The 13,309-nt window shown below is 45.1% G+C and overlaps 1 pseudogene; it reads left to right on the top strand.

The window, feature by feature from the left end:
- LOC139262476 (NADH-ubiquinone oxidoreductase chain 5-like) overlaps positions 1-13,309 on the top strand; it is a 106,752-nt pseudogene that overhangs the window by 91,735 nt on the left and 1,708 nt on the right.

Below are 13,309 nucleotides of genomic sequence, written 5' to 3'. Positions count from 1 at the left end.
ATGTACATTTTCAAGTTTAAAAGTTTGTAAGCGATCTTATAGTTTATAAGTGAACTTAACTGAATAGTTTTCTGGCTGCTGCTGAAACATGGCAGATATAGCACTCTCACAGAGGATGAAAGCATCATGGATGCTCCCAGGATATCTCGCATCAACTGCATAATGTGATGCATGTTGTCACAGAAGAGCTACACGTTCATGGAGTGCAAGCCTTTTCTGTTCCTGTACATCTCGGGATCCTCCAAAGGTGCTCGCAAGGCGATGTGAGTACAATCAATGCAGCTCTGTACCTTGGAGAAGCTAACAATCCTGGAGAAGCCTTCAGCCCTTTCACGCATTGCCTGGGCGGTCGTGGCGAACTTTATGTAGTCATTCCTCTGGGCATATAGTGCAGCAGTCACCTGCCGAATGCAGATCTGTCTTGCTTGTTGAGAAATGGCGCACAGATCCCCAGTTGTGGCCTGGAACGATCCAGATGCATAAAATGAAAGTGTAGCTGTAACCTTCACTTCAACTGACAAAGCAGTCCTCCTGATGCTTCTAGGTTGCAGGTCTGCTTTTATTAACTCACAGATCTCGATTCCAACTTCTTTATGACACAGTCTGCCTCACTCAGGTGCAGGTATGAATGCCTGTCTCGATAAAGCTGATGTGGGTAAAGCCTCCTGCCCATCATCCTACGTGCTCTGAGGTTCCTCAGGTGATGTTGTTAATCAATCTTCTCCTCCACAGCACCATCATGCAGAAGGCCTGCATGAGATATGGCATTGTCAATATTGCCCCCATAACCTCAAAACTAGCAGGACAAAGCACTCACACCTCTTTTTTCTTCTCTCTCTCCAAGGTGGATGCCCTAGTATGGACCACATCTGGTCTGCGCATGCACAATAGGCTTGCTTAGAACGGGTAACTAGGCATTCAATGAAGACATTTGGGGCAACAAAGTATATTGCAATTCTTGAATTTTAGATTTTTTTTCAAAGTACCACGCCACCACCGAATGTAAAAATAAAACGGGGAAGGTGGCTCAACCATGGCTAACAAGGGAAATTAAGGATAGTGTTAAAGCCAAGGAAGAGGCATATAATTTGGCTAGAAAAAGCAACAAACTTGAGGACTGGAAGAAATTTAGAATTCAACAGAGGAAGACTAAGGGTTTAATTAAGAGGGGGAAATAGAGTACGAGAGGAAGCTTGCAGGAAACATAAAAACTGACTGTAAAAGCTTCTATAAATATGTGAAGAGAAAAAGATTAGTGAAGACAAACATAGGTCCCTTGCAGTCGGATTCAGGTGAATTTATAATGGGGAATAAAGAAATGGCAGACCAATTGAACAAATACTTTGGTTCTGTCTTCACAAAGGAAGACACAAATAACCTTCCGATTGTACTAGGGGACAGTAGGTCTAGTGAGAAGTAGGTACTGAAGGATATCCTTATTAGGCGGGAAATTGTGTTAGGGAAATTGATGGGATTGAAGGCCGATAAATCCCCGGGGCCTGATAGTCTGCATCCCAGAGTACTTAAGGAAGTAGCCCTGGAAATATTGGATGCATTGGTGATCATTTTCCAACAGTCTATTGACTCTGGATCAGTTCCTGTGGACTGGAGGGTAGCTAATGTAACACCACTTTTTAAAAAAGGAGGGAGAGAGAAAACGGATAATTATAGACCGGTTAGCCTGACATCAGTAGTGTGAAAAATGTTGGAATCAATCATTGAGGATGAAATAGCAGCGCATTTGGAAAGCAGTGACAGGATCGGACCAAGTCAGCATGGATTTATGAAAAGGAAATCATGCTTGGCGAATCTTCTGGAATTTTTTGAGGATGTAAGTAGCAGAGTGGACAAGGGAGAACCAGTGGATGTGGTCTATTTGGACTTTCAAAAGGCTTTTGACAAGGTCCCGCACAAGAGATTGGTGTGCAAAATCAAAGCGCATGGTATTGGGGGTAATGTACTGACGTGGATAGAGAACTGGTTGGCAGACAGGAAGCAGAGAGTCGGGATAAACGGGTCCTTTTCAGAATGGCAGGCAGTGACTAGTGGAGTGCCACAGGGCTCAGTGCTGGGACCCCAGCTCTTTACAATCTACATTAACGATTTAGATGAAGGAATTGAGTGTAGTTTGCGGATGACACTAAACTGGGTGGTGGTGTGAGCTGTGAGGAGGATGCTAAGAGGCTGCAGGGTGACTTGGACAGGTTAGATGCGTGGGCAAATACATGGCAGAGGCAGTATAATGTGGATAAATGTGAGGTTATCCATTTTGGGGGCAAAAACACGAAGGCAGAATATTATCTGGATGGTGGCAGATTAGGAAAAGGGGAGATGCAATGAGACCTGGGTGTCTTGGTTCATCAGTCACTGAAAGTGGGCATGCAGGTACAGCAGGCGGTGAAGAAGGCAAATGGTATGTTGGCCTTCATAGCTAGGGGATTTGAGTATAGGAGCAGGGAGGTCTTACTGCAGTTGTACAGGGCCTTATAGTGAGGCCTCACCTGGAATATTGTGTACAGTTTTGGTCTCCTAATCTGAGGAAGGATGTTCTTGCTATTGAGGGAGTGCAGCAAAGGTTCACCAAACTGATTTCAGGGATGGCTGGACTGTCATATGAGGAGAGACTGGATCAACTGGGCCTTTATTCACTGGAGTTTAGAAGGATGAGAGGGGATCTCAAAGAAACGTATAAGATTCTGATGGGACTGGACAGGTTAGATGCGGGAAGAATGTTCCCGATGTTGGGGAAGTCCAGAACCAGGGGACATAGTCTTAGGATAAGGGGTAGGCCATTTAGGACTGAGATGAGGAGAAACTTCTTCACTCAGAGAGTTGTTAACCTGTGGAATTCCCTGCCGCAGAGAGTTGTTGATGCCAGTTCATTGGATATATTCAAGAGGGAGTTAGATATGGCCCTTACGGCTAAGGGGATCAAGGGGTATGGAGAGAAAGCAGGAAAGGGGTACTGAGGGAATGATCAGCCCTGATCTTACTGAATGGTGGTGCAGGCTCGAAGAGCCGAATAGCCTACTCCTGCACCTATTTTCTATGTTTCTATGTTTCCTTACCGGGCTCGAGGGTTGGAGCTTCGGCCACCCCCCACCCCCGCCAGGCTTCCTTTGAAGCCGAAGCCGAACCCCGAGCCCCTGTGTCCGGGTGAGGGAGCGATTCTGTCGGCCAACGCTCCAATCCTTGACCCTGGTGGGGTGATACTTTGAAAAAAATGGAAAATTCAAGAATTGCATCAGACTTCCAATTTCTTCCTTTTGACTTTGAAAAAAATGAAGATTTATGATGCATAATCTCTGCCTTCTTCACTCCCTCCAAAACTTCGTCTAAAAACAATGGCGTCTTTCTGCACTGATTTTTTAACGTGCGCTGATTTTTCTTAAGTACCCAGAAGGTTTTTTGGGAGTGGTCACATACGCCGTCCTAGGAAAAATGTAAGTTGGCCAAACTTGCTTAATTCTGAAAAACTGGTGCAGACATCAGGTTACCATCGGGTCAACCCCCTATGACGCAAAAAAATTGTAACCTAAAAAAATCGTACCTAAGTGAATTATGCTGGGCAAGTAACTTTGGGGAAACTTGGAGATTTTTATTTACTCCAAAAAAAAACAGTGCACGCCAAAAAAATGGCACAGATAATTGGGGAAAATTGAGCCCTTTGTATGTTTCAATGAGATCACCTCTTATTCTCCTAAATCCTAGAGAATATAGGTCTAGTCTACTCAATCTCCCTTCATTGGACAATTCCCCCCATCCCAGGAATCAGTCTGGTGAACCTTCGTTGCACTCCCTCAATAGCAAGAATATCCTTCCTTAGGTAAGGAGACCAAAACTGTACAAAATCCCATGGAAAAGAAAATTGGGCAGACAGCAAAATAGGCTACTGATTCGCTATTGCCCATTTTCCATTACTGGCGAAGACAAATTTCACCTGCTTTATATCTTTTCTATCTTTGCGTAGTTATGTTAACTTTGTAAATGAGTGCTGATTTATGGACTGTCAAGATTATTTCATTTCACCTGTGCATTATAGACCTGTCATACACTTTTTCTCTATTATTATCTAAAGAATATGATACAAAGGTTCGTTTAACATTTGTAAAAGTCTTTATACTCCAGCTTTTTCAAGCCGAAAACCTTCATTTTGTGATTATAGCTTCATGTGTTTTATATCTGTATTCATCAGCTGACATTTATCAATACTAATGGCTACTTGCAACTAATCTGCCCAGATGCTAAGTGTAAAAAATCCTTTTGATTAATATCCTCGTCTCAGAATATTTATTGTTCTCACACAGTTCTATAAACAAAGACATTTTCCGTGCCATACCTCATCATGGTTGTTCAATCCATAATATGATCAGCAGAAATCTAATATTGTCTTGCATGAGATTTTATTAATGACAGTTGACCAGTTTGATTTATTCCACTGATAACTGCTCTTTGTTTCCAATTGTCAAGGAAACCTGTATCCCTTGCAACCACCTTGATTTCATAAACTTTCACCTGTTGTGTAATTATTTTTTGAAGGACCTTGTGGAATTTTATTTTACATTTCAAGTTATTGATGGTGACTCAATTGTACACTTACTGGCTTAGATCTTTAAAGAATGTGAATAGACCTACCATGCACAGACTCATGTTGGTTTTAATTACCTTCCTTTTTGAATTGCTTACCAGACAGTACACTCCATTAAGCTAACAATCCTATATAGCCAGGGTTATGTCTCTAAGTTTTTCAAAGCTGAGAATTGCATCTCCTTTAGTGGGTAAATTAACCATTCCGTGTGTGTACTACACGGTACAGATCAAAGGGTCCGAGATTCAATTCCTGGTTTGTAATGGATTAACTTATCTTGGCCTGGCCAGTTGTTTGACAATTGCAATTGGTTTCACTGACATGAGGCAGCTAAACAGTATAGCAGCTATTCGTATAGCTGTTCTTTGACTTATTCTGAAAAATGCATGTGTGGGTTTTGAGTGAGGACGACTTATTGACGACAAAATAAATGGCCATTTGTGTGAAGTATTGAAGTGCCTGTGGAGCTGTACGTTAGCATTCATCTCCACCTTCAGGAGAGGCGTTAAATCAGATAGAAACCTAGAGATAAATAAGAACATAAAGTACAGGATGAGAAAAATCTACTCCATGTGTTCAAATTATTTGTAACTGTTAGAAACGTTGGCCTAGAAATTGGCTTCCTTAGCTCCTCTCGTTATCGCCTCCGGGAGGTGATAATGGTACGCTAACCACTTAGCAAGCGGGCGCGGAGATCATGATGTCATCGCCGCGATAGCGCTCCGGACCCAAACTTCGGTTCCTCCCCCTGCTGCTTGTCTATCATCCGCATTCCCACCACCCTATATGTCATGTATGTAACCTTCATGTAACAACACTGCATACTATATACACCTAAGAAATGCACAGCTTGACCACAGGGGGTGTACTTGTGGGAGACACTCCAAGCCTGGTCTTTCAGGTATAAAAGGGGAAGCTCCACCCACCTTCATCACATCTTGGTCCTGTGAATAAAGGTTAGGTCACAGAGTGACTTTGTCTGCAGAATGTGCCTCGTGTGAATTTATAGTAGTGTGTAAGGACACAACATTTGGCGACGAGAAACGGGAATCAACGACTCACGAGAATGGCCACCGGTAGCACAGAGGAACGGTACTGTGTTGGTGAGGACTGGGACGATTTTGTTGAGAGGCTCCAGCAGAGCTTTGTCATGAAGGACTGGCTGGGAGAAGCAGCTGCTGACAAGCGAAGGGCGCATCTACTGACCAGCTGTGGACCTAAGACGTACGCGCTGATAAAAGACCTGCTCACACCCGAGAAGCCGGCGGACAAAACCTTCGAGGAGCTCAGCAAACTGATCGGTGAGCACCTCAAACTGGCAAGCAGTATAAACATGGCCTGACACAGATTCTATACACACCGACGTCGGGAAGGACAGAGCATACCGGACTTTGTTGCGGACCTTCGGCACTTGGCCAGCCTGTGTAAGTTCACAGACGCCTGCAGGGGGGAGATGTTATGGGATTTCTTCATTGAGGGCATTGGGCATGCTGGGATTTTCAGAAAGCTAATTGAGACCAAGGACTTGACCTTGGAAGCGGTGGCATTGACGGCTCAGACCTTCATGGCAGGGGAGGAGGAAACCAAGATAATATACGCACGCAACTCTGCTCCTAACATGGCGATGGAGCAGGGAGTTAACATTGTAAACGTGACTCAGAACCCCGCAGGCAGGCAAGGGCAATTCAACACCGCCCAGGCAGTAACAGACTCTAGAGTGAGTCATCAACAGAGACAATGGCAGGTTCAACGGACATTTACACCATCACAAGGGACAATACGTCCCGGGATGGGGCCACTGACACCCACTAACAGAGTGCTCAAGAGTAATCAAAGAGACAATCAGAGAGGAATGCCTGATAACAGCCCTTTTGTTCACAACAATCTCAGCTCATGCTGGAGGTGCGGGGGCAGACATGCTGCAAAAACCTGCAGGTTCTAACAATTCATCTGTAGAAATTGTAACTTCAGTGGACAGTTAGCCAGAATGTGCAGGTAGCCCGCAGCAAGGCTAATTTATGAGACAGATGAACCAGAAGAGGGGTCTGCAAGGCAGGGTGATGCTTGTGACGCAGCAATGGACGCTGAAGTACAGCGAGTTCAGGTGGCAAACATCCACAGCTCACATACAAAAACACCACCTATGATGATGAAAGTCCTATTAAACAGCATCCCAGTACGCATGGAGCTGGACACAGGGGTCAGCCAGTACTTATGAGTGTCCAACAATTTGAGAAACTTTGGCCACTCAGAGCTAGCAGACCCAAACTCGAACGCATTGACACGCAATTACGGATGTACACCAAAGAGATCATCCCAGTGTTAGGCAGTGCAATGTTGGTGGTCACACATAATGGATCAGAGAACTGGCTGCCACTCTGGATTGTCCCGGGAAATGGTCCCGCACTTTTGGGGAGGAGCTGGCTAGTCGAGATGAACTGGAAATGGGGGGATGTGCACGCCATTTCATCTGTGGAGCAAAATTCACGCTCACAAGTCCTACAGAAATTTGAGTCAGGACTTTCAAAGGTACCAAAGTTGTGATACACATCACCCCGGACGCCAGATCAGTGCACCACAAAGCCAGAGCTGTGCCGTATGTGATGCGGGAGAAAATTGAGAGTGAGTTGGACAGGTTGCTAAGAGAGGGCATAATTTCGCCCGTTGAATTCAGCGACTGGGCAAGCTCCATCATCCCTGTCCTAAAAACGGATGGCTCGGTCAGGATCTGTGGCGACTACAAGGCCACTATCAACCGAGTGTCACTACAAGACCAATACCCACTTCTGAGAGCGGAGGATCTTTTTGCCACGCTGGCAGCCGGCAAGCTGTTCACCAAGTTGGACCTCACTTCAGCCTACATGACCCAGGAACTGGCCGAAGAATCCAAGCTACTGACCACCATCACCACGCACAAGGGGCTGTTTGTCTACAACAGGAGTCCGTTTGGCATTCGTTTAGCAGCCGCTATCTTTCAAAGGAACATGGAAAGCCTGCTCAAATCCATCCCTGGAACAATCGTATTTCAGGACGACATCCTTATCACGGGTCGAGACACTGAGGAACATCTCCACAACCTGGAGGAGGTGCTACGCCGATTGGACTGGGTAGGCCTGCGACTAAAGAAGTCCAAGTGTGTGTTTTTGGCCCCAGAGGTCAAGTTTTTTGGTTAGGAGGGTTGCCGCAGACGGGATCCGGCCTACCGAATCCAAAACGGAGGCGATTTGTCGTGCACCCAGGCCTGGTAACACATCGGAGTTGCGTTCATTTCTGGGACTCTTGAACTATTTCGGGAACTTTCTGCCGAACTTAAGCACATTGTTGGAGCCGCTACATGTGCTCCTGCGTAAGGGTTGCGATTGGTTTTGGGGGGACTGTCAGGAACGGGCGTTCAATCGGGCACGGAACCTACTTTGTTGTAATAAGCTACTGACCTTGTACAACCCCTGTAAGAAATTGGTTTTGACATGTGAAGCATCATCCTATGGGGTTGGGTGCGTGTTGCAGCAGAGTAAAGATGAGGGCCAACTCCAACCTGTGGCTTATGCCTTCAGGTCGCTCTCCCAAGCAGAAAGGGGATATGGGATGGTTGAAAAGGAAGCACTCGCATGTGTCTACGGGGTGAAAAAGATGCACCAGTATCTTTTTGGCAGAAGGTTCGAGTTAGAAACGGACCGCAAGCCGTTAACATCCCTGTTGTCAGACAGCAAAGCTGTCAATGCCAATGCATCAGCTCACATACAGCGATGGGCTCTCACACTAGCTGCGTATGACTACACCTTACGGCACCGGCCAGGCACCGAAAATTTGCACTGACGTGCCCACTGAGGAGGCAGCGGAGCAAAGCGCTGAGATGGTCATGGCTGTCGATGCTTTTGACAGCGCAGGCTCCCCCATCACAGCCCGCCAGATCAAAATCTGGACCAACAGAGATTCCCTCCTATCCTTGATTAAGAAATGTGTCCTGACTGGGGATTGGGCGCCCGCACACGGAGCATGCCCCGAGGAGGTCAGACCATTTCACAGACGGATGGATGAGCTCTCCATCCAAGCCGACTGCCTACTATGGGGCAGCCGGGTAGTCATGCCCCAGAAGGGAAGGGAAGCATTCATCAGGGAACTCCACAGCAAGCACCCAGGCATCGTGATAATGAAGGCCATTGCCCGGTCACATGTATGGTGGCCGGAAATTGACTCAGACCTGGAACACTGTGTTCGCAGGTGCACGACGTGTGCCCAACTGGGCAATGCCCCCAGGGAGGCCTCACTCAGCCTGTGGCCCTGGCCCACCAGGGCATGGTCACGTATTCACGTAGACTATGCGGGCCCGTTCATGGGAAAAATGTTCCTCATTGTTGTTGATGTGTACTCGAAATGGATCAAGTGCATCATACTGAATTTGTGCACGACATCCACCATTGTTGGAGAGTCTGCATGCGGTCTTTGCTACCCACGGCTTGCCGGACATCCTGGTTAGCGACAACGGCTCGTGTTTCACTAGCTATGAATTCCGGGAATTCATGTCGGGTAATGGCATCAAGCATGTCAGGACAGCACCGTTGAAGCCAGCCTCCAATGGCCAGGTGGAATGTGCGGTCCAATTCATAAAACAAGGCATGCTCCGGATTCAAGGACCCTCCCTTCAATGCGCCTCCTGCTGGCCTATAGGTCCCGACCGCATTCGCTCACGGGAGTCCCGCCCGCGGAACTACTCATGAAACGTACACTAAAAACTCGGCTGTCCCTCATTCATCCAGTCCTGTCAGACATTGTTGAGGGCAGGCGCCAGTCCCAAAATGAATGCCATGTAACTCAAAGGGAAGATGTATAGAAATCGATGACCCTGTATTTGTTCTTAATCACGCTTTGGGGCCCAAGTGGCTTGAGGGTACTGTAATTGGCAAAGAGGGGAATAGGGTCATAGTGGTCAGACTTAACAATGGACAGATATATCACAAGTATCTGGACCAAGTAAAAAAAAGGTTCAGCATGGACACTGAGGAACCTGAGGAAGATCATGAGATGTTGCCCAGTGAATGAGCAACAAGAACTTTCAGCAGCATGCACAGTCCCTGCGGCCAGCCCGGATGAGCTGGAATCACCACAGGTGACAAAGACGCATGCCAAGGCTCAACAACCAGAGCCCCAACTGCGGCGCTTCATGAGAGAGCGTAGACCACCCGAAAGGCTTAATCTTTGACCCCACAAGACGTGGGGGGGAGGTGATGTCATGTACGTAACCTTCATGTAACTGTAACCTTCATGTAACAACACTGCATACTATATACACCTAAGAAATGCACACCTTGACCACAGGGTGTGAACTTGTGGGAGACACTCCTAGCCTGGTATTTCAGGTATAAAAGGGGAAGCTCTATCCACCTTCATCACTTCTTGGTCCTGTGAATAAAGGTTAGGTCACAGAGTGACTTTGTCTGCAGAATGTTCCTCGTGTGAATTTATAGTAGTGTGTAAGGACACAACACTATATATGCACACCATCCGTGAATGCATCCAATGCAGAATCCTGGCCTTCAATCTCTCTGTGGCTTTAAACCTCCATATCTCTGCAGTTACCTCCAGCTATAGCCCTTTTGCACTCTCAGATCATTTGACTTTGGCCTCCTATGTATTCCCGCTTCCTTCACTACAGCTTTCAATTGCCTTAACTTTACTTTCTGGAACTCCCTCCACCTTTCTGCCCTCCTTCAAAAATCTCAAGACCTATCCTTTTGGGTTGCCCTTCAGTTGTCTGCTGTAATCGTTCTTGTTGACATGATCTTTGTTCTATTTATTACTAATTTTGTAAACCATTTTGGGACATAATGTAAGGTGATACTATGGGGGAACAATTTGGGTTGTTTGCGCCTCCCGTTAGCGCTCCCAGGGGCACTAACAGGGTGCAAACAACTTTTTGCCTAAATAGAGCATGTCTACCGACTCCCACGAAATTCAGTGGGAGTTTAGCGGCGGTGGTAACCAGTAATGCCCCACTCTCGCCGGTAGCGCCTTGGGCCGGTAATAACAGCGTCATCACCGTGCACAGCGACCCGTTGTCACCCCAGAGCAAAAATTCGGCAGCGTCTGTGATAGTTTCACAGGGCACGTCCCGGGCTGTAAGCTGCTCACAGGGCGCAAATTAAAGAGGAGGTGCGGCAGCAAAAGAAATGACCGCCTGGCCCAGGAACTCCCGCCTCGCGGCTGTTACCGCCCCCACACTGGGCGGCACCGAATAAATGCACGGTGTTGTTAATATTAAAGTGGTTTCTCATCTTTATGCTAAATTAGTTTCGTAATTAAGAGGAAATAAGTTTAAAACAAATTATTTCAGACTATTGATAACTACTACCAGTAAAATACGTGCTCCCAAACAGTGTTGATAAGGTAGCTAGCAGCTGTGCAGTCTCGTAAAAGCTAAAGTATAAATAGTGAGAGAATTACTTTTCAAACACTCCTATTTTCTCCATTTACTGTTGTGGGTGTGTTTTGTGTGTTTATGCTGCTCATTGTTAAAGAACAGAATATTTTGAAATCAATTTTATTTGTGGGTGAGCCTGAGGTATTTTGTGGAATTTTGGCAGCTCCATTGCATAGCTGAGCCAAAAATGTTATCAAAGGAGAGGGATATCAAATAGCAGTGGGGAAAAAATTTTGTGGGGGCAGGCACAGCATTCAAGAATTCATGCTCTTGGCCCAACAAAAATTAACATAAACAAACAAACCTTTCCCTGATTGGCCTGCAACAGTCCCTTTAAGGACTGTTGGTTAGGCTGCTCAACACCGAGTACCAATGGAAGAGTGTGCATGGCACAGGCTCTTCCCATTGATACCTAGAAATTGCTTTGGGGTCCTATGTATATCATAGGACACCGGTTACCATACTTGAATGAATCACCCACCTTAAACAGCCAGGCACCAGGGAGACGCATGCGGAGGCCCCAAGAAAATGGAAGTGGCAATGGAGTGTCGCAGATAGAACAACATAACATTTCTCCTCTTGTGTCTGGCAGTCCCTTAGCTGAGTGCGAATTACTGCAGTGCTGCTGTTGCAGTGTAACATTCACTCCAATCTCAGATGATCCGATTGGAACAGACTTTGGTAAATTATTCCAGACAGCAAATTTGAAAGAACACTAATCTAAAATAGTCTCACCAAAGGCTTTGATACCTGAGCTCTTTACTGATTTGTAAATAATGTTATGCACTGTAGAACTTGGAATGGGTTAAAATTGACTGAATCAATGTTACTTTAAAAAATACGAAAAGGGTGATTCAGAACAGTCTATAAAATCGAGACTAGATCTGCTTTGTATTGATTAGTTCAATAATTTGTACAAGCCTAATTCAATGTTGTAACTTAAAAATCACAACACTGAGGTTATCGGTTCACCTTTAGAAAAATTACTTACACAATTGAGTACGTTTTTACAAGATACTTGAAAATTTGTTTCTAACTTCAGAAAATGTATTGTTTTAAAGATGAACAAATTCTCCCAGAATTATTTCCTGTTTAAAATCTAAAGTGGGACTTATGCTGTAACTTTGTGTTAAATTAAAGCATTTTCACTTTCATTTGTTCTACAGGGAATTCTAAAGGTAATAACCATGAAGGGCAGCATAGTTACCACCAGTAATTGCTGCCATTGCTAAGCTGTTCTTCACGGGTGTCATTAATAAAGAGCCTGAATGAAAATGAAAGAGATAAACGGGTATGATTTGCATTCTTGCTTGAACTGGTCTGTTTTCGGTTCATGCGACAGAGCACACGGCCCATTGTTGTACTTGGCAAGCCTTGTACAGCATTCAATTGCATGTTTGATCCTACTAGTTGCTGGAACATCGTTGTACCACTGTAAGCATTCTCAATGCATAAAGCAAGTAGCAGAATTAGAATTGACAGTTCAATTTACTGCTCCATTTACTGTACTGCCGATGAAACCAAATCAGTTAATCTCTACTTAAAGACTGAAAGGGTTCAGCGAGGCTGCTACTTTATCATTGGCTCAACTCAGTTTTGAGTTCACATTGATGAGAAAGTGTTAGTATAACTTGGGATTCCAGTCCCAACGTGACTCCCACATGCAGTAAAGGTGAGAGCTGTGCGATCCCCTCCAAGAGGCATCGAATACTAATATAACTTCACATGAGATATATTAAAATATGAAACTGTTTTCACATATGCTGTCCTTACATAAAAAATTAACTATCCAAGCACACATACAGGCTCTTTTGTCACTAACCTAAGTGTAACCTACAACAATGCACAGTCAACAGTATACTCCAATCTATCTGATGTGCCTCTTACTCAACAGATACTGCTAAAACTGAAGTTGGATGGTAAACTTAACAATTATGAAATTAATTTAATCACACAAGAGTTGATTCCTCTTGGGATTCCACTCCTATGTATTACAGAAACGTAAAATTTGTAACAATTCTTTAAGTTTGCAGAAGAAGTATATTGTCTTCCATTTAAACTTCAGGTCCTTCAGAATCATGTACTTAGATGATAGGGTGTGTTCTCTGGTTCCCATCAATGTAATTCTGTAATCAACTGCAAAGAGGTGCATTATGCAATTCACAAAAACGTTCTCACCTTATCTGGAATCAGCCGAGCACTAACAAATTGCCTGAGATTAGGAACTCATCAGGTGGGAAATGGTGGGCACTAAACTGGATTCTATGGGCCCAAGTTTTCCCAGGAGTTGTTCTGTTTTTTTT

The sequence above is a fragment of the Pristiophorus japonicus genome, chromosome 4, assembly GCF_044704955.1.
Source record: "Pristiophorus japonicus isolate sPriJap1 chromosome 4, sPriJap1.hap1, whole genome shotgun sequence".
In the NCBI taxonomy this organism is placed as follows: domain Eukaryota; kingdom Metazoa; phylum Chordata; class Chondrichthyes; family Pristiophoridae; genus Pristiophorus; species Pristiophorus japonicus.
The sequence above is the reverse complement of the archived record's forward strand: the minus strand, read 5'-3'. Positions and strand labels throughout refer to the sequence as shown.